Below are 26,925 nucleotides of genomic sequence, written 5' to 3'. Positions count from 1 at the left end.
TGTAACCTCCTTGAGCTCACATATGTTTGATACATGGAGCATTCTAGCTCCGCCTGACAGTTACAGCTACGATACTTTAGTGGTTACGGAAAGCCCAGGTTCGAAACCTGGTCACGGCACGAAAACGTCTCTTGACGCTGTCTCCTTAACTGCGACAGCTACAGACAAGTGGCGTCGCTACCATACGGCGGGCACGGCTTTTTCTTGCTGTGGATGGCCTAAAGAGACGCTTCCAGTGGGAGAGCAGTGGAAATACATGGCACGGCGATTGCCAAGATACTTCCATTTCGAAGTGATCTTTGTAGTACAAACGAAACGTTTTGCGGCTGCTGCTCCAACGGTAACGTGGCCGAGCGGTCTAAGGCGCTGGTTTTAGGCACCAGTCTCTTCGGAGGCGTGGGTTCGAATCCCACCGTTGCCACTTTTTACGTCTCATTTTTGTGCCGTTGCGGTGTGTTCTCGTGGGGTAGGACGCAGCTCTTGTGACGCGCGTGTTGTGTAGGTAGCGTGGCCGAGCGGTCTAAGGCGCTGGTTTCAGGCACCATTCTCTTCGGAGGCGTGGGTTCCAATCCCACTCCTGCCAAACGTGTAATGTTTCCTGTGTCGAAGGCAGGTGCACTCATTGCCCGCAAAGGAAACAGCACAACAAGGCGTGAGCGTCTGCTTGGTGAATTGCCGTAGAACAGTGCGTGGTGCAACGACAGGATTTGTAGGCACCTTTTGCTCTCATCATTGCTGGCGTCCGTCTCCCCGAAATGCGTCCGGGGCACGCCGTTCTATAACGCGAGAGAGCGGATTTTTTACAGTTGTCGTCAGTTAACCGTGGGTGGCTGCTGCGTTCGCTGGAAAGAGCACTGCCGTCGTTATCCGGTGTGGTCTAGTGGCTAGGATACCTGGCTCTCACCCAGGAGGCCCGGGTTCGATTCCCGGTACCGGAATCGCGCGTTTTTGTTGCTCCTCTTATGCGACTTGTCTCGACTTTGCTCGACTGACGCTACGCTGACGCGTGCAGAAAGCTACGTTAAGTATGATTCACGGCAACACCTGACGGCGAGAGAGATGAAGCGTCTATCCACTTGTTATCCAGCCACATACCTGTAGTCAAGAGGCTTGGGGGACTGCAAGACATTGCCACGGAGGTGAATGCAGCTAACCACTGTAGTTAGTGTCCTGACAGCGCAGGCACGTTCATTTGCTCGTATACATGTGATGGAGACCGTGTCTCACACTGCTGTGGCGTACACCTTGGCCTAGGCTCTGCTGTGTATCGCCACTTGCATTACAGGCAGCTGCTTTCGCGGGCGCGTCCGTGGCCGTGATCGTCTAGTGGTTAGGACATTGCGTTGTGGCCGCAATAACCCAGGTTCGAATCCTGGTCACGGCAATTTTGAAAGTTTTGCCTTGCTGCCGTTGCAATGACGAGTACTCGAAATGACAGTACTCTCTTGATTTTTTCACTCGTGTTCCGCAGGCCGCAGTTTGCCCTACCACTTCATCCCCAACACGTAATGTCGCCTCCTAGAGCGCAGACGTCCGCTGCTCTCTGTAGTCGAAAAGGGCAGTTGTTTGAAGTGCGATGGATGAGCAGCCAGTCCCAGCAGAACCGGAAGCTGTGGCGTGCACTGTTTGTACAAATGCTAGGAACACTGGCGCACCAAGCAGCGCATGTAGCGTGGCCGAGCGCTTTAAGGCGCTGGTTTAAGGCACCAGACTCTCTGTAGGCGCGGTTTCGAATCCCGTAGCTGCCGGGGGCTTTGCTGTGATCGCGTTAAGCTGCCGCTTTTTCTTCAAGTGTAACCTCCTTGAGCTCACATATGTTTGATACATGGAGCATTCTAGCTCCGCCTGACAGTTACAGCTACGATACTTTAGTGGTTACGGAAAGCCCAGGTTCGAAACCTGGTCACGGCACGAAAACGTCTCTTGACGCTGTCTCCTTAACTGCGACAGCTACAGACAAGTGGCGTCGCTACCATACGGCGGGCACGGCTTTTTCTTGCTGTGGATGGCCTAAAGAGACGCTTCCAGTGGGAGAGCAGTGGAAATACATGGCACGGCGATTGCCAAGATACTTCCATTTCGAAGTGATCTTTGTAGTACAAACGAAACGTTTTGCGGCTGCTGCTCCAACGGTAACGTGGCCGAGCGGTCTAAGGCGCTGGTTTTAGGCACCAGTCTCTTCGGAGGCGTGGGTTCGAATCCCACCGTTGCCACTTTTTACGTCTCATTTTTGTGCCGTTGCGGTGTGTTCTCGTGGGGTAGGACGCAGCTCTTGTGACGCGCGTGTTGTGTAGGTAGCGTGGCCGAGCGGTCTAAGGCGCTGGTTTCAGGCACCATTCTCTTCGGAGGCGTGGGTTCCAATCCCACTCCTGCCAAACGTGTAATGTTTCCTGTGTCGAAGGCAGGTGCACTCATTGCCCGCAAAGGAAACAGCACAACAAGGCGTGAGCGTCTGCTTGGTGAATTGCCGTAGAACAGTGCGTGGTGCAACGACAGGATTTGTAGGCACCTTTTGCTCTCATCATTGCTGGCGTCCGTCTCCCCGAAATGCGTCCGGGGCACGCCGTTCTATAACGCGAGAGAGCGGATTTTTTACAGTTGTCGTCAGTTAACCGTGGGTGGCTGCTGCGTTCGCTGGAAAGAGCACTGCCGTCGTTATCCGGTGTGGTCTAGTGGCTAGGATACCTGGCTCTCACCCAGGAGGCCCGGGTTCGATTCCCGGTACCGGAATCGCGCGTTTTTGTTGCTCCTCTTATGCGACTTGTCTCGACTTTGCTCGACTGACGCTACGCTGACGCGTGCAGAAAGCTACGTTAAGTATGATTCACGGCAACACCTGACGGCGAGAGAGATGAAGCGTCTATCCACTTGTTATCCAGCCACATACCTGTAGTCAAGAGGCTTGGGGGACTGCAAGACATTGCCACGGAGGTGAATGCAGCTAACCACTGTAGTTAGTGTCCTGACAGCGCAGGCACGTTCATTTGCTCGTATACATGTGATGGAGACCGTGTCTCACACTGCTGTGGCGTACACCTTGGCCTAGGCTCTGCTGTGTATCGCCACTTGCATTACAGGCAGCTGCTTTCGCGGGCGCGTCCGTGGCCGTGATCGTCTAGTGGTTAGGACATTGCGTTGTGGCCGCAATAACCCAGGTTCGAATCCTGGTCACGGCAATTTTGAAAGTTTTGCCTTGCTGCCGTTGCAATGACGAGTACTCGAAATGACAGTACTCTCTTGATTTTTTCACTCGTGTTCCGCAGGCCGCAGTTTGCCCTACCACTTCATCCCCAACACGTAATGTCGCCTCCTAGAGCGCAGACGTCCGCTGCTCTCTGTAGTCGAAAAGGGCAGTTGTTTGAAGTGCGATGGATGAGCAGCCAGTCCCAGCAGAACCGGAAGCTGTGGCGTGCACTGTTTGTACAAATGCTAGGAACACTGGCGCACCAAGCAGCGCATGTAGCGTGGCCGAGCGCTTTAAGGCGCTGGTTTAAGGCACCAGACTCTCTGTAGGCGCGGTTTCGAATCCCGTAGCTGCCGGGGGCTTTGCTGTGATCGCGTTAAGCTGCCGCTTTTTCTTCAAGTGTAACCTCCTTGAGCTCACATATGTTTGATACATGGAGCATTCTAGCTCCGCCTGACAGTTACAGCTACGATACTTTAGTGGTTACGGAAAGCCCAGGTTCGAAACCTGGTCACGGCACGAAAACGTCTCTTGACGCTGTCTCCTTAACTGCGACAGCTACAGACAAGTGGCGTCGCTACCATACGGCGGGCACGGCTTTTTCTTGCTGTGGATGGCCTAAAGAGACGCTTCCAGTGGGAGAGCAGTGGAAATACATGGCACGGCGATTGCCAAGATACTTCCATTTCGAAGTGATCTTTGTAGTACAAACGAAACGTTTTGCGGCTGCTGCTCCAACGGTAACGTGGCCGAGCGGTCTAAGGCGCTGGTTTTAGGCACCAGTCTCTTCGGAGGCGTGGGTTCGAATCCCACCGTTGCCACTTTTTACGTCTCATTTTTGTGCCGTTGCGGTGTGTTCTCGTGGGGTAGGACGCAGCTCTTGTGACGCGCGTGTTGTGTAGGTAGCGTGGCCGAGCGGTCTAAGGCGCTGGTTTCAGGCACCATTCTCTTCGGAGGCGTGGGTTCCAATCCCACTCCTGCCAAACGTGTAATGTTTCCTGTGTCGAAGGCAGGTGCACTCATTGCCCGCAAAGGAAACAGCACAACAAGGCGTGAGCGTCTGCTTGGTGAATTGCCGTAGAACAGTGCGTGGTGCAACGACAGGATTTGTAGGCACCTTTTGCTCTCATCATTGCTGGCGTCCGTCTCCCCGAAATGCGTCCGGGGCACGCCGTTCTATAACGCGAGAGAGCGGATTTTTTACAGTTGTCGTCAGTTAACCGTGGGTGGCTGCTGCGTTCGCTGGAAAGAGCACTGCCGTCGTTATCCGGTGTGGTCTAGTGGCTAGGATACCTGGCTCTCACCCAGGAGGCCCGGGTTCGATTCCCGGTACCGGAATCGCGCGTTTTTGTTGCTCCTCTTATGCGACTTGTCTCGACTTTGCTCGACTGACGCTACGCTGACGCGTGCAGAAAGCTACGTTAAGTATGATTCACGGCAACACCTGACGGCGAGAGAGATGAAGCGTCTATCCACTTGTTATCCAGCCACATACCTGTAGTCAAGAGGCTTGGGGGACTGCAAGACATTGCCACGGAGGTGAATGCAGCTAACCACTGTAGTTAGTGTCCTGACAGCGCAGGCACGTTCATTTGCTCGTATACATGTGATGGAGACCGTGTCTCACACTGCTGTGGCGTACACCTTGGCCTAGGCTCTGCTGTGTATCGCCACTTGCATTACAGGCAGCTGCTTTCGCGGGCGCGTCCGTGGCCGTGATCGTCTAGTGGTTAGGACATTGCGTTGTGGCCGCAATAACCCAGGTTCGAATCCTGGTCACGGCAATTTTGAAAGTTTTGCCTTGCTGCCGTTGCAATGACGAGTACTCGAAATGACAGTACTCTCTTGATTTTTTCACTCGTGTTCCGCAGGCCGCAGTTTGCCCTACCACTTCATCCCCAACACGTAATGTCGCCTCCTAGAGCGCAGACGTCCGCTGCTCTCTGTAGTCGAAAAGGGCAGTTGTTTGAAGTGCGATGGATGAGCAGCCAGTCCCAGCAGAACCGGAAGCTGTGGCGTGCACTGTTTGTACAAATGCTAGGAACACTGGCGCACCAAGCAGCGCATGTAGCGTGGCCGAGCGCTTTAAGGCGCTGGTTTAAGGCACCAGACTCTCTGTAGGCGCGGTTTCGAATCCCGTAGCTGCCGGGGGCTTTGCTGTGATCGCGTTAAGCTGCCGCTTTTTCTTCAAGTGTAACCTCCTTGAGCTCACATATGTTTGATACATGGAGCATTCTAGCTCCGCCTGACAGTTACAGCTACGATACTTTAGTGGTTACGGAAAGCCCAGGTTCGAAACCTGGTCACGGCACGAAAACGTCTCTTGACGCTGTCTCCTTAACTGCGACAGCTACAGACAAGTGGCGTCGCTACCATACGGCGGGCACGGCTTTTTCTTGCTGTGGATGGCCTAAAGAGACGCTTCCAGTGGGAGAGCAGTGGAAATACATGGCACGGCGATTGCCAAGATACTTCCATTTCGAAGTGATCTTTGTAGTACAAACGAAACGTTTTGCGGCTGCTGCTCCAACGGTAACGTGGCCGAGCGGTCTAAGGCGCTGGTTTTAGGCACCAGTCTCTTCGGAGGCGTGGGTTCGAATCCCACCGTTGCCACTTTTTACGTCTCATTTTTGTGCCGTTGCGGTGTGTTCTCGTGGGGTAGGACGCAGCTCTTGTGACGCGCGTGTTGTGTAGGTAGCGTGGCCGAGCGGTCTAAGGCGCTGGTTTCAGGCACCATTCTCTTCGGAGGCGTGGGTTCCAATCCCACTCCTGCCAAACGTGTAATGTTTCCTGTGTCGAAGGCAGGTGCACTCATTGCCCGCAAAGGAAACAGCACAACAAGGCGTGAGCGTCTGCTTGGTGAATTGCCGTAGAACAGTGCGTGGTGCAACGACAGGATTTGTAGGCACCTTTTGCTCTCATCATTGCTGGCGTCCGTCTCCCCGAAATGCGTCCGGGGCACGCCGTTCTATAACGCGAGAGAGCGGATTTTTTACAGTTGTCGTCAGTTAACCGTGGGTGGCTGCTGCGTTCGCTGGAAAGAGCACTGCCGTCGTTATCCGGTGTGGTCTAGTGGCTAGGATACCTGGCTCTCACCCAGGAGGCCCGGGTTCGATTCCCGGTACCGGAATCGCGCGTTTTTGTTGCTCCTCTTATGCGACTTGTCTCGACTTTGCTCGACTGACGCTACGCTGACGCGTGCAGAAAGCTACGTTAAGTATGATTCACGGCAACACCTGACGGCGAGAGAGATGAAGCGTCTATCCACTTGTTATCCAGCCACATACCTGTAGTCAAGAGGCTTGGGGGACTGCAAGACATTGCCACGGAGGTGAATGCAGCTAACCACTGTAGTTAGTGTCCTGACAGCGCAGGCACGTTCATTTGCTCGTATACATGTGATGGAGACCGTGTCTCACACTGCTGTGGCGTACACCTTGGCCTAGGCTCTGCTGTGTATCGCCACTTGCATTACAGGCAGCTGCTTTCGCGGGCGCGTCCGTGGCCGTGATCGTCTAGTGGTTAGGACATTGCGTTGTGGCCGCAATAACCCAGGTTCGAATCCTGGTCACGGCAATTTTGAAAGTTTTGCCTTGCTGCCGTTGCAATGACGAGTACTCGAAATGACAGTACTCTCTTGATTTTTTCACTCGTGTTCCGCAGGCCGCAGTTTGCCCTACCACTTCATCCCCAACACGTAATGTCGCCTCCTAGAGCGCAGACGTCCGCTGCTCTCTGTAGTCGAAAAGGGCAGTTGTTTGAAGTGCGATGGATGAGCAGCCAGTCCCAGCAGAACCGGAAGCTGTGGCGTGCACTGTTTGTACAAATGCTAGGAACACTGGCGCACCAAGCAGCGCATGTAGCGTGGCCGAGCGCTTTAAGGCGCTGGTTTAAGGCACCAGACTCTCTGTAGGCGCGGTTTCGAATCCCGTAGCTGCCGGGGGCTTTGCTGTGATCGCGTTAAGCTGCCGCTTTTTCTTCAAGTGTAACCTCCTTGAGCTCACATATGTTTGATACATGGAGCATTCTAGCTCCGCCTGACAGTTACAGCTACGATACTTTAGTGGTTACGGAAAGCCCAGGTTCGAAACCTGGTCACGGCACGAAAACGTCTCTTGACGCTGTCTCCTTAACTGCGACAGCTACAGACAAGTGGCGTCGCTACCATACGGCGGGCACGGCTTTTTCTTGCTGTGGATGGCCTAAAGAGACGCTTCCAGTGGGAGAGCAGTGGAAATACATGGCACGGCGATTGCCAAGATACTTCCATTTCGAAGTGATCTTTGTAGTACAAACGAAACGTTTTGCGGCTGCTGCTCCAACGGTAACGTGGCCGAGCGGTCTAAGGCGCTGGTTTTAGGCACCAGTCTCTTCGGAGGCGTGGGTTCGAATCCCACCGTTGCCACTTTTTACGTCTCATTTTTGTGCCGTTGCGGTGTGTTCTCGTGGGGTAGGACGCAGCTCTTGTGACGCGCGTGTTGTGTAGGTAGCGTGGCCGAGCGGTCTAAGGCGCTGGTTTCAGGCACCATTCTCTTCGGAGGCGTGGGTTCCAATCCCACTCCTGCCAAACGTGTAATGTTTCCTGTGTCGAAGGCAGGTGCACTCATTGCCCGCAAAGGAAACAGCACAACAAGGCGTGAGCGTCTGCTTGGTGAATTGCCGTAGAACAGTGCGTGGTGCAACGACAGGATTTGTAGGCACCTTTTGCTCTCATCATTGCTGGCGTCCGTCTCCCCGAAATGCGTCCGGGGCACGCCGTTCTATAACGCGAGAGAGCGGATTTTTTACAGTTGTCGTCAGTTAACCGTGGGTGGCTGCTGCGTTCGCTGGAAAGAGCACTGCCGTCGTTATCCGGTGTGGTCTAGTGGCTAGGATACCTGGCTCTCACCCAGGAGGCCCGGGTTCGATTCCCGGTACCGGAATCGCGCGTTTTTGTTGCTCCTCTTATGCGACTTGTCTCGACTTTGCTCGACTGACGCTACGCTGACGCGTGCAGAAAGCTACGTTAAGTATGATTCACGGCAACACCTGACGGCGAGAGAGATGAAGCGTCTATCCACTTGTTATCCAGCCACATACCTGTAGTCAAGAGGCTTGGGGGACTGCAAGACATTGCCACGGAGGTGAATGCAGCTAACCACTGTAGTTAGTGTCCTGACAGCGCAGGCACGTTCATTTGCTCGTATACATGTGATGGAGACCGTGTCTCACACTGCTGTGGCGTACACCTTGGCCTAGGCTCTGCTGTGTATCGCCACTTGCATTACAGGCAGCTGCTTTCGCGGGCGCGTCCGTGGCCGTGATCGTCTAGTGGTTAGGACATTGCGTTGTGGCCGCAATAACCCAGGTTCGAATCCTGGTCACGGCAATTTTGAAAGTTTTGCCTTGCTGCCGTTGCAATGACGAGTACTCGAAATGACAGTACTCTCTTGATTTTTTCACTCGTGTTCCGCAGGCCGCAGTTTGCCCTACCACTTCATCCCCAACACGTAATGTCGCCTCCTAGAGCGCAGACGTCCGCTGCTCTCTGTAGTCGAAAAGGGCAGTTGTTTGAAGTGCGATGGATGAGCAGCCAGTCCCAGCAGAACCGGAAGCTGTGGCGTGCACTGTTTGTACAAATGCTAGGAACACTGGCGCACCAAGCAGCGCATGTAGCGTGGCCGAGCGCTTTAAGGCGCTGGTTTAAGGCACCAGACTCTCTGTAGGCGCGGTTTCGAATCCCGTAGCTGCCGGGGGCTTTGCTGTGATCGCGTTAAGCTGCCGCTTTTTCTTCAAGTGTAACCTCCTTGAGCTCACATATGTTTGATACATGGAGCATTCTAGCTCCGCCTGACAGTTACAGCTACGATACTTTAGTGGTTACGGAAAGCCCAGGTTCGAAACCTGGTCACGGCACGAAAACGTCTCTTGACGCTGTCTCCTTAACTGCGACAGCTACAGACAAGTGGCGTCGCTACCATACGGCGGGCACGGCTTTTTCTTGCTGTGGATGGCCTAAAGAGACGCTTCCAGTGGGAGAGCAGTGGAAATACATGGCACGGCGATTGCCAAGATACTTCCATTTCGAAGTGATCTTTGTAGTACAAACGAAACGTTTTGCGGCTGCTGCTCCAACGGTAACGTGGCCGAGCGGTCTAAGGCGCTGGTTTTAGGCACCAGTCTCTTCGGAGGCGTGGGTTCGAATCCCACCGTTGCCACTTTTTACGTCTCATTTTTGTGCCGTTGCGGTGTGTTCTCGTGGGGTAGGACGCAGCTCTTGTGACGCGCGTGTTGTGTAGGTAGCGTGGCCGAGCGGTCTAAGGCGCTGGTTTCAGGCACCATTCTCTTCGGAGGCGTGGGTTCCAATCCCACTCCTGCCAAACGTGTAATGTTTCCTGTGTCGAAGGCAGGTGCACTCATTGCCCGCAAAGGAAACAGCACAACAAGGCGTGAGCGTCTGCTTGGTGAATTGCCGTAGAACAGTGCGTGGTGCAACGACAGGATTTGTAGGCACCTTTTGCTCTCATCATTGCTGGCGTCCGTCTCCCCGAAATGCGTCCGGGGCACGCCGTTCTATAACGCGAGAGAGCGGATTTTTTACAGTTGTCGTCAGTTAACCGTGGGTGGCTGCTGCGTTCGCTGGAAAGAGCACTGCCGTCGTTATCCGGTGTGGTCTAGTGGCTAGGATACCTGGCTCTCACCCAGGAGGCCCGGGTTCGATTCCCGGTACCGGAATCGCGCGTTTTTGTTGCTCCTCTTATGCGACTTGTCTCGACTTTGCTCGACTGACGCTACGCTGACGCGTGCAGAAAGCTACGTTAAGTATGATTCACGGCAACACCTGACGGCGAGAGAGATGAAGCGTCTATCCACTTGTTATCCAGCCACATACCTGTAGTCAAGAGGCTTGGGGGACTGCAAGACATTGCCACGGAGGTGAATGCAGCTAACCACTGTAGTTAGTGTCCTGACAGCGCAGGCACGTTCATTTGCTCGTATACATGTGATGGAGACCGTGTCTCACACTGCTGTGGCGTACACCTTGGCCTAGGCTCTGCTGTGTATCGCCACTTGCATTACAGGCAGCTGCTTTCGCGGGCGCGTCCGTGGCCGTGATCGTCTAGTGGTTAGGACATTGCGTTGTGGCCGCAATAACCCAGGTTCGAATCCTGGTCACGGCAATTTTGAAAGTTTTGCCTTGCTGCCGTTGCAATGACGAGTACTCGAAATGACAGTACTCTCTTGATTTTTTCACTCGTGTTCCGCAGGCCGCAGTTTGCCCTACCACTTCATCCCCAACACGTAATGTCGCCTCCTAGAGCGCAGACGTCCGCTGCTCTCTGTAGTCGAAAAGGGCAGTTGTTTGAAGTGCGATGGATGAGCAGCCAGTCCCAGCAGAACCGGAAGCTGTGGCGTGCACTGTTTGTACAAATGCTAGGAACACTGGCGCACCAAGCAGCGCATGTAGCGTGGCCGAGCGCTTTAAGGCGCTGGTTTAAGGCACCAGACTCTCTGTAGGCGCGGTTTCGAATCCCGTAGCTGCCGGGGGCTTTGCTGTGATCGCGTTAAGCTGCCGCTTTTTCTTCAAGTGTAACCTCCTTGAGCTCACATATGTTTGATACATGGAGCATTCTAGCTCCGCCTGACAGTTACAGCTACGATACTTTAGTGGTTACGGAAAGCCCAGGTTCGAAACCTGGTCACGGCACGAAAACGTCTCTTGACGCTGTCTCCTTAACTGCGACAGCTACAGACAAGTGGCGTCGCTACCATACGGCGGGCACGGCTTTTTCTTGCTGTGGATGGCCTAAAGAGACGCTTCCAGTGGGAGAGCAGTGGAAATACATGGCACGGCGATTGCCAAGATACTTCCATTTCGAAGTGATCTTTGTAGTACAAACGAAACGTTTTGCGGCTGCTGCTCCAACGGTAACGTGGCCGAGCGGTCTAAGGCGCTGGTTTTAGGCACCAGTCTCTTCGGAGGCGTGGGTTCGAATCCCACCGTTGCCACTTTTTACGTCTCATTTTTGTGCCGTTGCGGTGTGTTCTCGTGGGGTAGGACGCAGCTCTTGTGACGCGCGTGTTGTGTAGGTAGCGTGGCCGAGCGGTCTAAGGCGCTGGTTTCAGGCACCATTCTCTTCGGAGGCGTGGGTTCCAATCCCACTCCTGCCAAACGTGTAATGTTTCCTGTGTCGAAGGCAGGTGCACTCATTGCCCGCAAAGGAAACAGCACAACAAGGCGTGAGCGTCTGCTTGGTGAATTGCCGTAGAACAGTGCGTGGTGCAACGACAGGATTTGTAGGCACCTTTTGCTCTCATCATTGCTGGCGTCCGTCTCCCCGAAATGCGTCCGGGGCACGCCGTTCTATAACGCGAGAGAGCGGATTTTTTACAGTTGTCGTCAGTTAACCGTGGGTGGCTGCTGCGTTCGCTGGAAAGAGCACTGCCGTCGTTATCCGGTGTGGTCTAGTGGCTAGGATACCTGGCTCTCACCCAGGAGGCCCGGGTTCGATTCCCGGTACCGGAATCGCGCGTTTTTGTTGCTCCTCTTATGCGACTTGTCTCGACTTTGCTCGACTGACGCTACGCTGACGCGTGCAGAAAGCTACGTTAAGTATGATTCACGGCAACACCTGACGGCGAGAGAGATGAAGCGTCTATCCACTTGTTATCCAGCCACATACCTGTAGTCAAGAGGCTTGGGGGACTGCAAGACATTGCCACGGAGGTGAATGCAGCTAACCACTGTAGTTAGTGTCCTGACAGCGCAGGCACGTTCATTTGCTCGTATACATGTGATGGAGACCGTGTCTCACACTGCTGTGGCGTACACCTTGGCCTAGGCTCTGCTGTGTATCGCCACTTGCATTACAGGCAGCTGCTTTCGCGGGCGCGTCCGTGGCCGTGATCGTCTAGTGGTTAGGACATTGCGTTGTGGCCGCAATAACCCAGGTTCGAATCCTGGTCACGGCAATTTTGAAAGTTTTGCCTTGCTGCCGTTGCAATGACGAGTACTCGAAATGACAGTACTCTCTTGATTTTTTCACTCGTGTTCCGCAGGCCGCAGTTTGCCCTACCACTTCATCCCCAACACGTAATGTCGCCTCCTAGAGCGCAGACGTCCGCTGCTCTCTGTAGTCGAAAAGGGCAGTTGTTTGAAGTGCGATGGATGAGCAGCCAGTCCCAGCAGAACCGGAAGCTGTGGCGTGCACTGTTTGTACAAATGCTAGGAACACTGGCGCACCAAGCAGCGCATGTAGCGTGGCCGAGCGCTTTAAGGCGCTGGTTTAAGGCACCAGACTCTCTGTAGGCGCGGTTTCGAATCCCGTAGCTGCCGGGGGCTTTGCTGTGATCGCGTTAAGCTGCCGCTTTTTCTTCAAGTGTAACCTCCTTGAGCTCACATATGTTTGATACATGGAGCATTCTAGCTCCGCCTGACAGTTACAGCTACGATACTTTAGTGGTTACGGAAAGCCCAGGTTCGAAACCTGGTCACGGCACGAAAACGTCTCTTGACGCTGTCTCCTTAACTGCGACAGCTACAGACAAGTGGCGTCGCTACCATACGGCGGGCACGGCTTTTTCTTGCTGTGGATGGCCTAAAGAGACGCTTCCAGTGGGAGAGCAGTGGAAATACATGGCACGGCGATTGCCAAGATACTTCCATTTCGAAGTGATCTTTGTAGTACAAACGAAACGTTTTGCGGCTGCTGCTCCAACGGTAACGTGGCCGAGCGGTCTAAGGCGCTGGTTTTAGGCACCAGTCTCTTCGGAGGCGTGGGTTCGAATCCCACCGTTGCCACTTTTTACGTCTCATTTTTGTGCCGTTGCGGTGTGTTCTCGTGGGGTAGGACGCAGCTCTTGTGACGCGCGTGTTGTGTAGGTAGCGTGGCCGAGCGGTCTAAGGCGCTGGTTTCAGGCACCATTCTCTTCGGAGGCGTGGGTTCCAATCCCACTCCTGCCAAACGTGTAATGTTTCCTGTGTCGAAGGCAGGTGCACTCATTGCCCGCAAAGGAAACAGCACAACAAGGCGTGAGCGTCTGCTTGGTGAATTGCCGTAGAACAGTGCGTGGTGCAACGACAGGATTTGTAGGCACCTTTTGCTCTCATCATTGCTGGCGTCCGTCTCCCCGAAATGCGTCCGGGGCACGCCGTTCTATAACGCGAGAGAGCGGATTTTTTACAGTTGTCGTCAGTTAACCGTGGGTGGCTGCTGCGTTCGCTGGAAAGAGCACTGCCGTCGTTATCCGGTGTGGTCTAGTGGCTAGGATACCTGGCTCTCACCCAGGAGGCCCGGGTTCGATTCCCGGAATCGCGCGTTTTTGTTGCTCCTCTTATGCGACTTGTCTCGACTTTGCTCGACTGACGCTACGCTGACGCGTGCAGAAAGCTACGTTAAGTATGATTCACGGCAACACCTGACGGCGAGAGAGATGAAGCGTCTATCCACTTGTTATCCAGCCACATACCTGTAGTCAAGAGGCTTGGGGGACTGCAAGACATTGCCACGGAGGTGAATGCAGCTAACCACTGTAGTTAGTGTCCTGACAGCGCAGGCACGTTCATTTGCTCGTATACATGTGATGGAGACCGTGTCTCACACTGCTGTGGCGTACACCTTGGCCTAGGCTCTGCTGTGTATCGCCACTTGCATTACAGGCAGCTGCTTTCGCGGGCGCGTCCGTGGCCGTGATCGTCTAGTGGTTAGGACATTGCGTTGTGGCCGCAATAACCCAGGTTCGAATCCTGGTCACGGCAATTTTGAAAGTTTTGCCTTGCTGCCGTTGCAATGACGAGTACTCGAAATGACAGTACTCTCTTGATTTTTTCACTCGTGTTCCGCAGGCCGCAGTTTGCCCTACCACTTCATCCCCAACACGTAATGTCGCCTCCTAGAGCGCAGACGTCCGCTGCTCTCTGTAGTCGAAAAGGGCAGTTGTTTGAAGTGCGATGGATGAGCAGCCAGTCCCAGCAGAACCGGAAGCTGTGGCGTGCACTGTTTGTACAAATGCTAGGAACACTGGCGCACCAAGCAGCGCATGTAGCGTGGCCGAGCGCTTTAAGGCGCTGGTTTAAGGCACCAGACTCTCTGTAGGCGCGGTTTCGAATCCCGTAGCTGCCGGGGGCTTTGCTGTGATCGCGTTAAGCTGCCGCTTTTTCTTCAAGTGTAACCTCCTTGAGCTCACATATGTTTGATACATGGAGCATTCTAGCTCCGCCTGACAGTTACAGCTACGATACTTTAGTGGTTACGGAAAGCCCAGGTTCGAAACCTGGTCACGGCACGAAAACGTCTCTTGACGCTGTCTCCTTAACTGCGACAGCTACAGACAAGTGGCGTCGCTACCATACGGCGGGCACGGCTTTTTCTTGCTGTGGATGGCCTAAAGAGACGCTTCCAGTGGGAGAGCAGTGGAAATACATGGCACGGCGATTGCCAAGATACTTCCATTTCGAAGTGATCTTTGTAGTACAAACGAAACGTTTTGCGGCTGCTGCTCCAACGGTAACGTGGCCGAGCGGTCTAAGGCGCTGGTTTTAGGCACCAGTCTCTTCGGAGGCGTGGGTTCGAATCCCACCGTTGCCACTTTTTACGTCTCATTTTTGTGCCGTTGCGGTGTGTTCTCGTGGGGTAGGACGCAGCTCTTGTGACGCGCGTGTTGTGTAGGTAGCGTGGCCGAGCGGTCTAAGGCGCTGGTTTCAGGCACCATTCTCTTCGGAGGCGTGGGTTCCAATCCCACTCCTGCCAAACGTGTAATGTTTCCTGTGTCGAAGGCAGGTGCACTCATTGCCCGCAAAGGAAACAGCACAACAAGGCGTGAGCGTCTGCTTGGTGAATTGCCGTAGAACAGTGCGTGGTGCAACGACAGGATTTGTAGGCACCTTTTGCTCTCATCATTGCTGGCGTCCGTCTCCCCGAAATGCGTCCGGGGCACGCCGTTCTATAACGCGAGAGAGCGGATTTTTTACAGTTGTCGTCAGTTAACCGTGGGTGGCTGCTGCGTTCGCTGGAAAGAGCACTGCCGTCGTTATCCGGTGTGGTCTAGTGGCTAGGATACCTGGCTCTCACCCAGGAGGCCCGGGTTCGATTCCCGGTACCGGAATCGCGCGTTTTTGTTGCTCCTCTTATGCGACTTGTCTCGACTTTGCTCGACTGACGCTACGCTGACGCGTGCAGAAAGCTACGTTAAGTATGATTCACGGCAACACCTGACGGCGAGAGAGATGAAGCGTCTATCCACTTGTTATCCAGCCACATACCTGTAGTCAAGAGGCTTGGGGGACTGCAAGACATTGCCACGGAGGTGAATGCAGCTAACCACTGTAGTTAGTGTCCTGACAGCGCAGGCACGTTCATTTGCTCGTATACATGTGATGGAGACCGTGTCTCACACTGCTGTGGCGTACACCTTGGCCTAGGCTCTGCTGTGTATCGCCACTTGCATTACAGGCAGCTGCTTTCGCGGGCGCGTCCGTGGCCGTGATCGTCTAGTGGTTAGGACATTGCGTTGTGGCCGCAATAACCCAGGTTCGAATCCTGGTCACGGCAATTTTGAAAGTTTTGCCTTGCTGCCGTTGCAATGACGAGTACTCGAAATGACAGTACTCTCTTGATTTTTTCACTCGTGTTCCGCAGGCCGCAGTTTGCCCTACCACTTCATCCCCAACACGTAATGTCGCCTCCTAGAGCGCAGACGTCCGCTGCTCTCTGTAGTCGAAAAGGGCAGTTGTTTGAAGTGCGATGGATGAGCAGCCAGTCCCAGCAGAACCGGAAGCTGTGGCGTGCACTGTTTGTACAAATGCTAGGAACACTGGCGCACCAAGCAGCGCATGTAGCGTGGCCGAGCGCTTTAAGGCGCTGGTTTAAGGCACCAGACTCTCTGTAGGCGCGGTTTCGAATCCCGTAGCTGCCGGGGGCTTTGCTGTGATCGCGTTAAGCTGCCGCTTTTTCTTCAAGTGTAACCTCCTTGAGCTCACATATGTTTGATACATGGAGCATTCTAGCTCCGCCTGACAGTTACAGCTACGATACTTTAGTGGTTACGGAAAGCCCAGGTTCGAAACCTGGTCACGGCACGAAAACGTCTCTTGACGCTGTCTCCTTAACTGCGACAGCTACAGACAAGTGGCGTCGCTACCATACGGCGGGCACGGCTTTTTCTTGCTGTGGATGGCCTAAAGAGACGCTTCCAGTGGGAGAGCAGTGGAAATACATGGCACGGCGATTGCCAAGATACTTCCATTTCGAAGTGATCTTTGTAGTACAAACGAAACGTTTTGCGGCTGCTGCTCCAACGGTAACGTGGCCGAGCGGTCTAAGGCGCTGGTTTTAGGCACCAGTCTCTTCGGAGGCGTGGGTTCGAATCCCACCGTTGCCACTTTTTACGTCTCATTTTTGTGCCGTTGCGGTGTGTTCTCGTGGGGTAGGACGCAGCTCTTGTGACGCGCGTGTTGTGTAGGTAGCGTGGCCGAGCGGTCTAAGGCGCTGGTTTCAGGCACCATTCTCTTCGGAGGCGTGGGTTCCAATCCCACTCCTGCCAAACGTGTAATGTTTCCTGTGTCGAAGGCAGGTGCACTCATTGCCCGCAAAGGAAACAGCACAACAAGGCGTGAGCGTCTGCTTGGTGAATTGCCGTAGAACAGTGCGTGGTGCAACGACAGGATTTGTAGGCACCTTTTGCTCTCATCATTGCTGGCGTCCGTCTCCCCGAAATGCGTCCGGGGCACGCCGTTCTATAACGCGAGAGAGCGGATTTTTTACAGTTGTCGTCAGTTAACCGTGGGTGGCTGCTGCGTTCGCTGGAAAGAGCACTGCCGTCGTTATCCGGTGTGGTCTAGTGGCTAGGATACCTGGCTCTCACCCAGGAGGCCCGGGTTCGATTCCCGGTACCGGAATCGCGCGTTTTTGTTGCTCCTCTTATGCGACTTGTCTCGACTTTGCTCGACTGACGCTACGCTGACGCGTGCAGAAAGCTACGTTAAGTATGATTCACGGCAACACCTGACGGCGAGAGAGATGAAGCGTCTATCCACTTGTTATCCAGCCACATACCTGTAGTCAAGAGGCTTGGGGGACTGCAAGACATTGCCACGGAGGTGAATGCAGCTAACCACTGTAGTTAGTGTCCTGACAGCGCAGGCACGTTCATTTGCTCGTATACATGTGATGGAGACCGTGTCTCACACTGCTGTGGCGTACACCTTGGCCTAGGCTCTGCTGTGTATCGCCACTTGCATTACAGGCAGCTGCTTTCGCGGGCGCGTCCGTGGCCGTGATCGTCTAGTGGTTAGGACATTGCGTTGTGGCCGCAATAACCCAGGTTCGAATCCTGGTCACGGCAATTTTGAAAGTTTTGCCTTGCTGCCGTTGCAATGACGAGTACTCGAAATGACAGTACTCTCTTGATTTTTTCACTCGTGTTCCGCAGGCCGCAGTTTGCCCTACCACTTCATCCCCAACACGTAATGTCGCCTCCTAGAGCGCAGACGTCCGCTGCTCTCTGTAGTCGAAAAGGGCAGTTGTTTGAAGTGCGATGGATGAGCAGCCAGTCCCAGCAGAACCGGAAGCTGTGGCGTGCACTGTTTGTACAAATGCTAGGAACACTGGCGCACCAAGCAGCGCATGTAGCGTGGCCGAGCGCTTTAAGGCGCTGGTTTAAGGCACCAGACTCTCTGTAGGCGCGGTTTCGAATCCCGTAGCTGCCGGGGGCTTTGCTGTGATCGCGTTAAGCTGCCGCTTTTTCTTCAAGTGTAACCTCCTTGAGCTCACATATGTTTGATACATGGAGCATTCTAGCTCCGCCTGACAGTTACAGCTACGATACTTTAGTGGTTACGGAAAGCCCAGGTTCGAAACCTGGTCACGGCACGAAAACGTCTCTTGACGCTGTCTCCTTAACTGCGACAGCTACAGACAAGTGGCGTCGCTACCATACGGCGGGCACGGCTTTTTCTTGCTGTGGATGGCCTAAAGAGACGCTTCCAGTGGGAGAGCAGTGGAAATACATGGCACGGCGATTGCCAAGATACTTCCATTTCGAAGTGATCTTTGTAGTACAAACGAAACGTTTTGCGGCTGCTGCTCCAACGGTAACGTGGCCGAGCGGTCTAAGGCGCTGGTTTTAGGCACCAGTCTCTTCGGAGGCGTGGGTTCGAATCCCACCGTTGCCACTTTTTACGTCTCATTTTTGTGCCGTTGCGGTGTGTTCTCGTGGGGTAGGACGCAGCTCTTGTGACGCGCGTGTTGTGTAGGTAGCGTGGCCGAGCGGTCTAAGGCGCTGGTTTCAGGCACCATTCTCTTCGGAGGCGTGGGTTCCAATCCCACTCCTGCCAAACGTGTAATGTTTCCTGTGTCGAAGGCAGGTGCACTCATTGCCCGCAAAGGAAACAGCACAACAAGGCGTGAGCGTCTGCTTGGTGAATTGCCGTAGAACAGTGCGTGGTGCAACGACAGGATTTGTAGGCACCTTTTGCTCTCATCATTGCTGGCGTCCGTCTCCCCGAAATGCGTCCGGGGCACGCCGTTCTATAACGCGAGAGAGCGGATTTTTTACAGTTGTCGTCAGTTAACCGTGGGTGGCTGCTGCGTTCGCTGGAAAGAGCACTGCCGTCGTTATCCGGTGTGGTCTAGTGGCTAGGATACCTGGCTCTCACCCAGGAGGCCCGGGTTCGATTCCCGGTACCGGAATCGCGCGTTTTTGTTGCTCCTCTTATGCGACTTGTCTCGACTTTGCTCGACTGACGCTACGCTGACGCGTGCAGAAAGCTACGTTAAGTATGATTCACGGCAACACCTGACGGCGAGAGAGATGAAGCGTCTATCCACTTGTTATCCAGCCACATACCTGTAGTCAAGAGGCTTGGGGGACTGCAAGACATTGCCACGGAGGTGAATGCAGCTAACCACTGTAGTTAGTGTCCTGACAGCGCAGGCACGTTCATTTGCTCGTATACATGTGATGGAGACCGTGTCTCACACTGCTGTGGCGTACACCTTGGCCTAGGCTCTGCTGTGTATCGCCACTTGCATTACAGGCAGCTGCTTTCGCGGGCGCGTCCGTGGCCGTGATCGTCTAGTGGTTAGGACATTGCGTTGTGGCCGCAATAACCCAGGTTCGAATCCTGGTCACGGCAATTTTGAAAGTTTTGCCTTGCTGCCGTTGCAATGACGAGTACTCGAAATGACAGTACTCTCTTGATTTTTTCACTCGTGTTCCGCAGGCCGCAGTTTGCCCTACCACTTCATCCCCAACACGTAATGTCGCCTCCTAGAGCGCAGACGTCCGCTGCTCTCTGTAGTCGAAAAGGGCAGTTGTTTGAAGTGCGATGGATGAGCAGCCAGTCCCAGCAGAACCGGAAGCTGTGGCGTGCACTGTTTGTACAAATGCTAGGAACACTGGCGCACCAAGCAGCGCATGTAGCGTGGCCGAGCGCTTTAAGGCGCTGGTTTAAGGCACCAGACTCTCTGTAGGCGCGGTTTCGAATCCCGTAGCTGCCGGGGGCTTTGCTGTGATCGCGTTAAGCTGCCGCTTTTTCTTCAAGTGTAACCTCCTTGAGCTCACATATGTTTGATACATGGAGCATTCTAGCTCCGCCTGACAGTTACAGCTACGATACTTTAGTGGTTACGGAAAGCCCAGGTTCGAAACCTGGTCACGGCACGAAAACGTCTCTTGACGCTGTCTCCTTAACTGCGACAGCTACAGACAAGTGGCGTCGCTACCATACGGCGGGCACGGCTTTTTCTTGCTGTGGATGGCCTAAAGAGACGCTTCCAGTGGGAGAGCAGTGGAAATACATGGCACGGCGATTGCCAAGATACTTCCATTTCGAAGTGATCTTTGTAGTACAAACGAAACGTTTTGCGGCTGCTGCTCCAACGGTAACGTGGCCGAGCGGTCTAAGGCGCTGGTTTTAGGCACCAGTCTCTTCGGAGGCGTGGGTTCGAATCCCACCGTTGCCACTTTTTACGTCTCATTTTTGTGCCGTTGCGGTGTGTTCTCGTGGGGTAGGACGCAGCTCTTGTGACGCGCGTGTTGTGTAGGTAGCGTGGCCGAGCGGTCTAAGGCGCTGGTTTCAGGCACCATTCTCTTCGGAGGCGTGGGTTCCAATCCCACTCCTGCCAAACGTGTAATGTTTCCTGTGTCGAAGGCAGGTGCACTCATTGCCCGCAAAGGAAACAGCACAACAAGGCGTGAGCGTCTGCTTGGTGAATTGCCGTAGAACAGTGCGTGGTGCAACGACAGGATTTGTAGGCACCTTTTGCTCTCATCATTGCTGGCGTCCGTCTCCCCGAAATGCGTCCGGGGCACGCCGTTCTATAACGCGAGAGAGCGGATTTTTTACAGTTGTCGTCAGTTAACCGTGGGTGGCTGCTGCGTTCGCTGGAAAGAGCACTGCCGTCGTTATCCGGTGTGGTCTAGTGGCTAGGATACCTGGCTCTCACCCAGGAGGCCCGGGTTCGATTCCCGGTACCGGAATCGCGCGTTTTTGTTGCTCCTCTTATGCGACTTGTCTCGACTTTGCTCGACTGACGCTACGCTGACGCGTGCAGAAAGCTACGTTAAGTATGATTCACGGCAACACCTGACGGCGAGAGAGATGAAGCGTCTATCCACTTGTTATCCAGCCACATACCTGTAGTCAAGAGGCTTGGGGGACTGCAAGACATTGCCACGGAGGTGAATGCAGCTAACCACTGTAGTTAGTGTCCTGACAGCGCAGGCACGTTCATTTGCTCGTATACATGTGATGGAGACCGTGTCTCACACTGCTGTGGCGTACACCTTGGCCTAGGCTCTGCTGTGTATCGCCACTTGCATTACAGGCAGCTGCTTTCGCGGGCGCGTCCGTGGCCGTGATCGTCTAGTGGTTAGGACATTGCGTTGTGGCCGCAATAACCCAGGTTCGAATCCTGGTCACGGCAATTTTGAAAGTTTTGCCTTGCTGCCGTTGCAATGACGAGTACTCGAAATGACAGTACTCTCTTGATTTTTTCACTCGTGTTCCGCAGGCCGCAGTTTGCCCTACCACTTCATCCCCAACACGTAATGTCGCCTCCTAGAGCGCAGACGTCCGCTGCTCTCTGTAGTCGAAAAGGGCAGTTGTTTGAAGTGCGATGGATGAGCAGCCAGTCCCAGCAGAACCGGAAGCTGTGGCGTGCACTGTTTGTACAAATGCTAGGAACACTGGCGCACCAAGCAGCGCATGTAGCGTGGCCGAGCGCTTTAAGGCGCTGGTTTAAGGCACCAGACTCTCTGTAGGCGCGGTTTCGAATCCCGTAGCTGCCGGGGGCTTTGCTGTGATCGCGTTAAGCTGCCGCTTTTTCTTCAAGTGTAACCTCCTTGAGCTCACATATGTTTGATACATGGAGCATTCTAGCTCCGCCTGACAGTTACAGCTACGATACTTTAGTGGTTACGGAAAGCCCAGGTTCGAAACCTGGTCACGGCACGAAAACGTCTCTTGACGCTGTCTCCTTAACTGCGACAGCTACAGACAAGTGGCGTCGCTACCATACGGCGGGCACGGCTTTTTCTTGCTGTGGATGGCCTAAAGAGACGCTTCCAGTGGGAGAGCAGTGGAAATACATGGCACGGCGATTGCCAAGATACTTCCATTTCGAAGTGATCTTTGTAGTACAAACGAAACGTTTTGCGGCTGCTGCTCCAACGGTAACGTGGCCGAGCGGTCTAAGGCGCTGGTTTTAGGCACCAGTCTCTTCGGAGGCGTGGGTTCGAATCCCACCGTTGCCACTTTTTACGTCTCATTTTTGTGCCGTTGCGGTGTGTTCTCGTGGGGTAGGACGCAGCTCTTGTGACGCGCGTGTTGTGTAGGTAGCGTGGCCGAGCGGTCTAAGGCGCTGGTTTCAGGCACCATTCTCTTCGGAGGCGTGGGTTCCAATCCCACTCCTGCCAAACGTGTAATGTTTCCTGTGTCGAAGGCAGGTGCACTCATTGCCCGCAAAGGAAACAGCACAACAAGGCGTGAGCGTCTGCTTGGTGAATTGCCGTAGAACAGTGCGTGGTGCAACGACAGGATTTGTAGGCACCTTTTGCTCTCATCATTGCTGGCGTCCGTCTCCCCGAAATGCGTCCGGGGCACGCCGTTCTATAACGCGAGAGAGCGGATTTTTTACAGTTGTCGTCAGTTAACCGTGGGTGGCTGCTGCGTTCGCTGGAAAGAGCACTGCCGTCGTTATCCGGTGTGGTCTAGTGGCTAGGATACCTGGCTCTCACCCAGGAGGCCCGGGTTCGATTCCCGGTACCGGAATCGCGCGTTTTTGTTGCTCCTCTTATGCGACTTGTCTCGACTTTGCTCGACTGACGCTACGCTGACGCGTGCAGAAAGCTACGTTAAGTATGATTCACGGCAACACCTGACGGCGAGAGAGATGAAGCGTCTATCCACTTGTTATCCAGCCACATACCTGTAGTCAAGAGGCTTGGGGGACTGCAAGACATTGCCACGGAGGTGAATGCAGCTAACCACTGTAGTTAGTGTCCTGACAGCGCAGGCACGTTCATTTGCTCGTATACATGTGATGGAGACCGTGTCTCACACTGCTGTGGCGTACACCTTGGCCTAGGCTCTGCTGTGTATCGCCACTTGCATTACAGGCAGCTGCTTTCGCGGGCGCGTCCGTGGCCGTGATCGTCTAGTGGTTAGGACATTGCGTTGTGGCCGCAATAACCCAGGTTCGAATCCTGGTCACGGCAATTTTGAAAGTTTTGCCTTGCTGCCGTTGCAATGACGAGTACTCGAAATGACAGTACTCTCTTGATTTTTTCACTCGTGTTCCGCAGGCCGCAGTTTGCCCTACCACTTCATCCCCAACACGTAATGTCGCCTCCTAGAGCGCAGACGTCCGCTGCTCTCTGTAGTCGAAAAGGGCAGTTGTTTGAAGTGCGATGGATGAGCAGCCAGTCCCAGCAGAACCGGAAGCTGTGGCGTGCACTGTTTGTACAAATGCTAGGAACACTGGCGCACCAAGCAGCGCATGTAGCGTGGCCGAGCGCTTTAAGGCGCTGGTTTAAGGCACCAGACTCTCTGTAGGCGCGGTTTCGAATCCCGTAGCTGCCGGGGGCTTTGCTGTGATCGCGTTAAGCTGCCGCTTTTTCTTCAAGTGTAACCTCCTTGAGCTCACATATGTTTGATACATGGAGCATTCTAGCTCCGCCTGACAGTTACAGCTACGATACTTTAGTGGTTACGGAAAGCCCAGGTTCGAAACCTGGTCACGGCACGAAAACGTCTCTTGACGCTGTCTCCTTAACTGCGACAGCTACAGACAAGTGGCGTCGCTACCATACGGCGGGCACGGCTTTTTCTTGCTGTGGATGGCCTAAAGAGACGCTTCCAGTGGGAGAGCAGTGGAAATACATGGCACGGCGATTGCCAAGATACTTCCATTTCGAAGTGATCTTTGTAGTACAAACGAAACGTTTTGCGGCTGCTGCTCCAACGGTAACGTGGCCGAGCGGTCTAAGGCGCTGGTTTTAGGCACCAGTCTCTTCGGAGGCGTGGGTTCGAATCCCACCGTTGCCACTTTTTACGTCTCATTTTTGTGCCGTTGCGGTGTGTTCTCGTGGGGTAGGACGCAGCTCTTGTGACGCGCGTGTTGTGTAGGTAGCGTGGCCGAGCGGTCTAAGGCGCTGGTTTCAGGCACCATTCTCTTCGGAGGCGTGGGTTCCAATCCCACTCCTGCCAAACGTGTAATGTTTCCTGTGTCGAAGGCAGGTGCACTCATTGCCCGCAAAGGAAACAGCACAACAAGGCGTGAGCGTCTGCTTGGTGAATTGCCGTAGAACAGTGCGTGGTGCAACGACAGGATTTGTAGGCACCTTTTGCTCTCATCATTGCTGGCGTCCGTCTCCCCGAAATGCGTCCGGGGCACGCCGTTCTATAACGCGAGAGAGCGGATTTTTTACAGTTGTCGTCAGTTAACCGTGGGTGGCTGCTGCGTTCGCTGGAAAGAGCACTGCCGTCGTTATCCGGTGTGGTCTAGTGGCTAGGATACCTGGCTCTCACCCAGGAGGCCCGGGTTCGATTCCCGGTACCGGAATCGCGCGTTTTTGTTGCTCCTCTTATGCGACTTGTCTCGACTTTGCTCGACTGACGCTACGCTGACGCGTGCAGAAAGCTACGTTGAGTATGATTCACGGCAACACCTGACGGCGAGAGAGATGAAGCGTCTATCCACTTGTTATCCAGCCACATACCTGTAGTCAAGAGGCTTGGGGGACTGCAAGACATTGCCACGGAGGTGAATGCAGCTAACCACTGTAGTTAGTGTCCTGACAGCGCAGGCACGTTCATTTGCTCGTATACATGTGATGGAGACCGTGTCTCACACTGCTGTGGCGTACACCTTGGCCTAGGCTCTGCTGTGTATCGCCACTTGCATTACAGGCAGCTGCTTTCGCGGGCGCGTCCGTGGCCGTGATCGTCTAGTGGTTAGGACATTGCGTTGTGGCCGCAATAACCCAGGTTCGAATCCTGGTCACGGCAATTTTGAAAGTTTTGCCTTGCTGCCGTTGCAATGACGAGTACTCGAAATGACAGTACTCTCTTGATTTTTTCACTCGTGTTCCGCAGGCCGCAGTTTGCCCTACCACTTCATCCCCAACACGTAATGTCGCCTCCTAGAGCGCAGACGTCCGCTGCTCTCTGTAGTCGAAAAGGGCAGTTGTTTGAAGTGCGATGGATGAGCAGCCAGTCCCAGCAGAACCGGAAGCTGTGGCGTGCACTGTTTGTACAAATGCTAGGAACACTGGCGCACCAAGCAGCGCATGTAGCGTGGCCGAGCGCTTTAAGGCGCTGGTTTAAGGCACCAGACTCTCTGTAGGCGCGGTTTCGAATCCCGTAGCTGCCGGGGGCTTTGCTGTGATCGCGTTAAGCTGCCGCTTTTTCTTCAAGTGTAACCTCCTTGAGCTCACATATGTTTGATACATGGAGCATTCTAGCTCCGCCTGACAGTTACAGCTACGATACTTTAGTGGTTACGGAAAGCCCAGGTTCGAAACCTGGTCACGGCACGAAAACGTCTCTTGACGCTGTCTCCTTAACTGCGACAGCTACAGACAAGTGGCGTCGCTACCATACGGCGGGCACGGCTTTTTCTTGCTGTGGATGGCCTAAAGAGACGCTTCCAGTGGGAGAGCAGTGGAAATACATGGCACGGCGATTGCCAAGATACTTCCATTTCGAAGTGATCTTTGTAGTACAAACGAAACGTTTTGCGGCTGCTGCTCCAACGGTAACGTGGCCGAGCGGTCTAAGGCGCTGGTTTTAGGCACCAGTCTCTTCGGAGGCGTGGGTTCGAATCCCACCGTTGCCACTTTTTACGTCTCATTTTTGTGCCGTTGCGGTGTGTTCTCGTGGGGTAGGACGCAGCTCTTGTGACGCGCGTGTTGTGTAGGTAGCGTGGCCGAGCGGTCTAAGGCGCTGGTTTCAGGCACCATTCTCTTCGGAGGCGTGGGTTCCAATCCCACTCCTGCCAAACGTGTAATGTTTCCTGTGTCGAAGGCAGGTGCACTCATTGCCCGCAAAGGAAACAGCACAACAAGGCGTGAGCGTCTGCTTGGTGAATTGCCGTAGAACAGTGCGTGGTGCAACGACAGGATTTGTAGGCACCTTTTGCTCTCATCATTGCTGGCGTCCGTCTCCCCGAAATGCGTCCGGGGCACGCCGTTCTATAACGCGAGAGAGCGGATTTTTTACAGTTGTCGTCAGTTAACCGTGGGTGGCTGCTGCGTTCGCTGGAAAGAGCACTGCCGTCGTTATCCGGTGTGGTCTAGTGGCTAGGATACCTGGCTCTCACCCAGGAGGCCCGGGTTCGATTCCCGGTACCGGAATCGCGCGTTTTTGTTGCTCCTCTTATGCGACTTGTCTCGACTTTGCTCGACTGACGCTACGCTGACGCGTGCAGAAAGCTACGTTAAGTATGATTCACGGCAACACCTGACGGCGAGAGAGATGAAGCGTCTATCCACTTGTTATCCAGCCACATACCTGTAGTCAAGAGGCTTGGGGGACTGCAAGACATTGCCACGGAGGTGAATGCAGCTAACCACTGTAGTTAGTGTCCTGACAGCGCAGGCACGTTCATTTGCTCGTATACATGTGATGGAGACCGTGTCTCACACTGCTGTGGCGTACACCTTGGCCTAGGCTCTGCTGTGTATCGCCACTTGCATTACAGGCAGCTGCTTTCGCGGGCGCGTCCGTGGCCGTGATCGTCTAGTGGTTAGGACATTGCGTTGTGGCCGCAATAACCCAGGTTCGAATCCTGGTCACGGCAATTTTGAAAGTTTTGCCTTGCTGCCGTTGCAATGACGAGTACTCGAAATGACAGTACTCTCTTGATTTTTTCACTCGTGTTCCGCAGGCCGCAGTTTGCCCTACCACTTCATCCCCAACACGTAATGTCGCCTCCTAGAGCGCAGACGTCCGCTGCTCTCTGTAGTCGAAAAGGGCAGTTGTTTGAAGTGCGATGGATGAGCAGCCAGTCCCAGCAGAACCGGAAGCTGTGGCGTGCACTGTTTGTACAAATGCTAGGAACACTGGCGCACCAAGCAGCGCATGTAGCGTGGCCGAGCGCTTTAAGGCGCTGGTTTAAGGCACCAGACTCTCTGTAGGCGCGGTTTCGAATCCCGTAGCTGCCGGGGGCTTTGCTGTGATCGCGTTAAGCTGCCGCTTTTTCTTCAAGTGTAACCTCCTTGAGCTCACATATGTTTGATACATGGAGCATTCTAGCTCC

The 26,925-nt window shown here is 54.2% G+C and overlaps 44 non-coding genes across 44 annotated transcripts; all 44 read left to right on the top strand.

Moving 5' to 3' along the window:
- The first annotated feature begins 339 nt into the window (after window positions 1-339).
- Trnal-uag lies at window positions 340-421 on the top strand. The gene has a single exon. It is a non-coding gene; the product is annotated as a tRNA-Leu (tRNA).
- Window positions 422-866: 445 nt separating this feature from the next.
- On the top strand, window positions 867-938 carry Trnae-cuc. Its single transcript has one exon. It is a non-coding gene; the product is annotated as a tRNA-Glu (tRNA).
- A 374-nt stretch (window positions 939-1,312) lies between these two features.
- Trnah-gug lies at window positions 1,313-1,384 on the top strand. Its single transcript has one exon. It is a non-coding gene; the product is annotated as a tRNA-His (tRNA).
- Window positions 1,385-2,131: 747 nt separating this feature from the next.
- Trnal-uag lies at window positions 2,132-2,213 on the top strand. The gene has a single exon. It is a non-coding gene; the product is annotated as a tRNA-Leu (tRNA).
- Window positions 2,214-2,658: 445 nt separating this feature from the next.
- On the top strand, window positions 2,659-2,730 carry Trnae-cuc. The gene has a single exon. It is a non-coding gene; the product is annotated as a tRNA-Glu (tRNA).
- Window positions 2,731-3,104: 374 nt separating this feature from the next.
- Window positions 3,105-3,176, top strand: Trnah-gug. Its single transcript has one exon. It is a non-coding gene; the product is annotated as a tRNA-His (tRNA).
- Window positions 3,177-3,923: 747 nt separating this feature from the next.
- On the top strand, window positions 3,924-4,005 carry Trnal-uag. Its single transcript has one exon. It is a non-coding gene; the product is annotated as a tRNA-Leu (tRNA).
- A 445-nt stretch (window positions 4,006-4,450) lies between these two features.
- On the top strand, window positions 4,451-4,522 carry Trnae-cuc. Its single transcript has one exon. It is a non-coding gene; the product is annotated as a tRNA-Glu (tRNA).
- Window positions 4,523-4,896: 374 nt separating this feature from the next.
- Window positions 4,897-4,968, top strand: Trnah-gug. Its single transcript has one exon. It is a non-coding gene; the product is annotated as a tRNA-His (tRNA).
- A 747-nt stretch (window positions 4,969-5,715) lies between these two features.
- Window positions 5,716-5,797, top strand: Trnal-uag. The gene has a single exon. It is a non-coding gene; the product is annotated as a tRNA-Leu (tRNA).
- A 445-nt stretch (window positions 5,798-6,242) lies between these two features.
- Window positions 6,243-6,314, top strand: Trnae-cuc. Its single transcript has one exon. It is a non-coding gene; the product is annotated as a tRNA-Glu (tRNA).
- A 374-nt stretch (window positions 6,315-6,688) lies between these two features.
- Trnah-gug lies at window positions 6,689-6,760 on the top strand. Its single transcript has one exon. It is a non-coding gene; the product is annotated as a tRNA-His (tRNA).
- A 747-nt stretch (window positions 6,761-7,507) lies between these two features.
- On the top strand, window positions 7,508-7,589 carry Trnal-uag. The gene has a single exon. It is a non-coding gene; the product is annotated as a tRNA-Leu (tRNA).
- A 445-nt stretch (window positions 7,590-8,034) lies between these two features.
- Trnae-cuc lies at window positions 8,035-8,106 on the top strand. Its single transcript has one exon. It is a non-coding gene; the product is annotated as a tRNA-Glu (tRNA).
- Window positions 8,107-8,480: 374 nt separating this feature from the next.
- On the top strand, window positions 8,481-8,552 carry Trnah-gug. The gene has a single exon. It is a non-coding gene; the product is annotated as a tRNA-His (tRNA).
- Window positions 8,553-9,299: 747 nt separating this feature from the next.
- On the top strand, window positions 9,300-9,381 carry Trnal-uag. The gene has a single exon. It is a non-coding gene; the product is annotated as a tRNA-Leu (tRNA).
- Window positions 9,382-9,826: 445 nt separating this feature from the next.
- On the top strand, window positions 9,827-9,898 carry Trnae-cuc. Its single transcript has one exon. It is a non-coding gene; the product is annotated as a tRNA-Glu (tRNA).
- A 374-nt stretch (window positions 9,899-10,272) lies between these two features.
- Window positions 10,273-10,344, top strand: Trnah-gug. The gene has a single exon. It is a non-coding gene; the product is annotated as a tRNA-His (tRNA).
- Window positions 10,345-11,091: 747 nt separating this feature from the next.
- Trnal-uag lies at window positions 11,092-11,173 on the top strand. The gene has a single exon. It is a non-coding gene; the product is annotated as a tRNA-Leu (tRNA).
- Window positions 11,174-11,618: 445 nt separating this feature from the next.
- On the top strand, window positions 11,619-11,690 carry Trnae-cuc. The gene has a single exon. It is a non-coding gene; the product is annotated as a tRNA-Glu (tRNA).
- Window positions 11,691-12,064: 374 nt separating this feature from the next.
- Trnah-gug lies at window positions 12,065-12,136 on the top strand. The gene has a single exon. It is a non-coding gene; the product is annotated as a tRNA-His (tRNA).
- A 747-nt stretch (window positions 12,137-12,883) lies between these two features.
- On the top strand, window positions 12,884-12,965 carry Trnal-uag. The gene has a single exon. It is a non-coding gene; the product is annotated as a tRNA-Leu (tRNA).
- Window positions 12,966-13,850: 885 nt separating this feature from the next.
- Window positions 13,851-13,922, top strand: Trnah-gug. Its single transcript has one exon. It is a non-coding gene; the product is annotated as a tRNA-His (tRNA).
- A 747-nt stretch (window positions 13,923-14,669) lies between these two features.
- On the top strand, window positions 14,670-14,751 carry Trnal-uag. Its single transcript has one exon. It is a non-coding gene; the product is annotated as a tRNA-Leu (tRNA).
- A 445-nt stretch (window positions 14,752-15,196) lies between these two features.
- Window positions 15,197-15,268, top strand: Trnae-cuc. The gene has a single exon. It is a non-coding gene; the product is annotated as a tRNA-Glu (tRNA).
- Window positions 15,269-15,642: 374 nt separating this feature from the next.
- Trnah-gug lies at window positions 15,643-15,714 on the top strand. The gene has a single exon. It is a non-coding gene; the product is annotated as a tRNA-His (tRNA).
- Window positions 15,715-16,461: 747 nt separating this feature from the next.
- Window positions 16,462-16,543, top strand: Trnal-uag. The gene has a single exon. It is a non-coding gene; the product is annotated as a tRNA-Leu (tRNA).
- A 445-nt stretch (window positions 16,544-16,988) lies between these two features.
- On the top strand, window positions 16,989-17,060 carry Trnae-cuc. The gene has a single exon. It is a non-coding gene; the product is annotated as a tRNA-Glu (tRNA).
- Window positions 17,061-17,434: 374 nt separating this feature from the next.
- On the top strand, window positions 17,435-17,506 carry Trnah-gug. The gene has a single exon. It is a non-coding gene; the product is annotated as a tRNA-His (tRNA).
- Window positions 17,507-18,253: 747 nt separating this feature from the next.
- On the top strand, window positions 18,254-18,335 carry Trnal-uag. The gene has a single exon. It is a non-coding gene; the product is annotated as a tRNA-Leu (tRNA).
- A 445-nt stretch (window positions 18,336-18,780) lies between these two features.
- Trnae-cuc lies at window positions 18,781-18,852 on the top strand. Its single transcript has one exon. It is a non-coding gene; the product is annotated as a tRNA-Glu (tRNA).
- Window positions 18,853-19,226: 374 nt separating this feature from the next.
- Trnah-gug lies at window positions 19,227-19,298 on the top strand. The gene has a single exon. It is a non-coding gene; the product is annotated as a tRNA-His (tRNA).
- Window positions 19,299-20,045: 747 nt separating this feature from the next.
- Window positions 20,046-20,127, top strand: Trnal-uag. The gene has a single exon. It is a non-coding gene; the product is annotated as a tRNA-Leu (tRNA).
- Window positions 20,128-20,572: 445 nt separating this feature from the next.
- Trnae-cuc lies at window positions 20,573-20,644 on the top strand. Its single transcript has one exon. It is a non-coding gene; the product is annotated as a tRNA-Glu (tRNA).
- A 374-nt stretch (window positions 20,645-21,018) lies between these two features.
- On the top strand, window positions 21,019-21,090 carry Trnah-gug. The gene has a single exon. It is a non-coding gene; the product is annotated as a tRNA-His (tRNA).
- A 747-nt stretch (window positions 21,091-21,837) lies between these two features.
- Window positions 21,838-21,919, top strand: Trnal-uag. The gene has a single exon. It is a non-coding gene; the product is annotated as a tRNA-Leu (tRNA).
- A 445-nt stretch (window positions 21,920-22,364) lies between these two features.
- Window positions 22,365-22,436, top strand: Trnae-cuc. The gene has a single exon. It is a non-coding gene; the product is annotated as a tRNA-Glu (tRNA).
- Window positions 22,437-22,810: 374 nt separating this feature from the next.
- Trnah-gug lies at window positions 22,811-22,882 on the top strand. Its single transcript has one exon. It is a non-coding gene; the product is annotated as a tRNA-His (tRNA).
- A 747-nt stretch (window positions 22,883-23,629) lies between these two features.
- Trnal-uag lies at window positions 23,630-23,711 on the top strand. The gene has a single exon. It is a non-coding gene; the product is annotated as a tRNA-Leu (tRNA).
- Window positions 23,712-24,156: 445 nt separating this feature from the next.
- Trnae-cuc lies at window positions 24,157-24,228 on the top strand. Its single transcript has one exon. It is a non-coding gene; the product is annotated as a tRNA-Glu (tRNA).
- Window positions 24,229-24,602: 374 nt separating this feature from the next.
- Window positions 24,603-24,674, top strand: Trnah-gug. The gene has a single exon. It is a non-coding gene; the product is annotated as a tRNA-His (tRNA).
- A 747-nt stretch (window positions 24,675-25,421) lies between these two features.
- Window positions 25,422-25,503, top strand: Trnal-uag. The gene has a single exon. It is a non-coding gene; the product is annotated as a tRNA-Leu (tRNA).
- A 445-nt stretch (window positions 25,504-25,948) lies between these two features.
- Window positions 25,949-26,020, top strand: Trnae-cuc. The gene has a single exon. It is a non-coding gene; the product is annotated as a tRNA-Glu (tRNA).
- A 374-nt stretch (window positions 26,021-26,394) lies between these two features.
- On the top strand, window positions 26,395-26,466 carry Trnah-gug. Its single transcript has one exon. It is a non-coding gene; the product is annotated as a tRNA-His (tRNA).
- The last annotated feature ends 459 nt before the right edge of the window (window positions 26,467-26,925 follow it).

Source organism: Schistocerca piceifrons, unplaced genomic scaffold, assembly GCF_021461385.2.
Source record: "Schistocerca piceifrons isolate TAMUIC-IGC-003096 unplaced genomic scaffold, iqSchPice1.1 HiC_scaffold_315, whole genome shotgun sequence".
Classification (NCBI taxonomy): domain Eukaryota; kingdom Metazoa; phylum Arthropoda; class Insecta; order Orthoptera; family Acrididae; genus Schistocerca; species Schistocerca piceifrons.
Note: the sequence above shows the minus strand (reverse complement) of the source record. Positions and strands in the feature narration are given on the sequence as shown.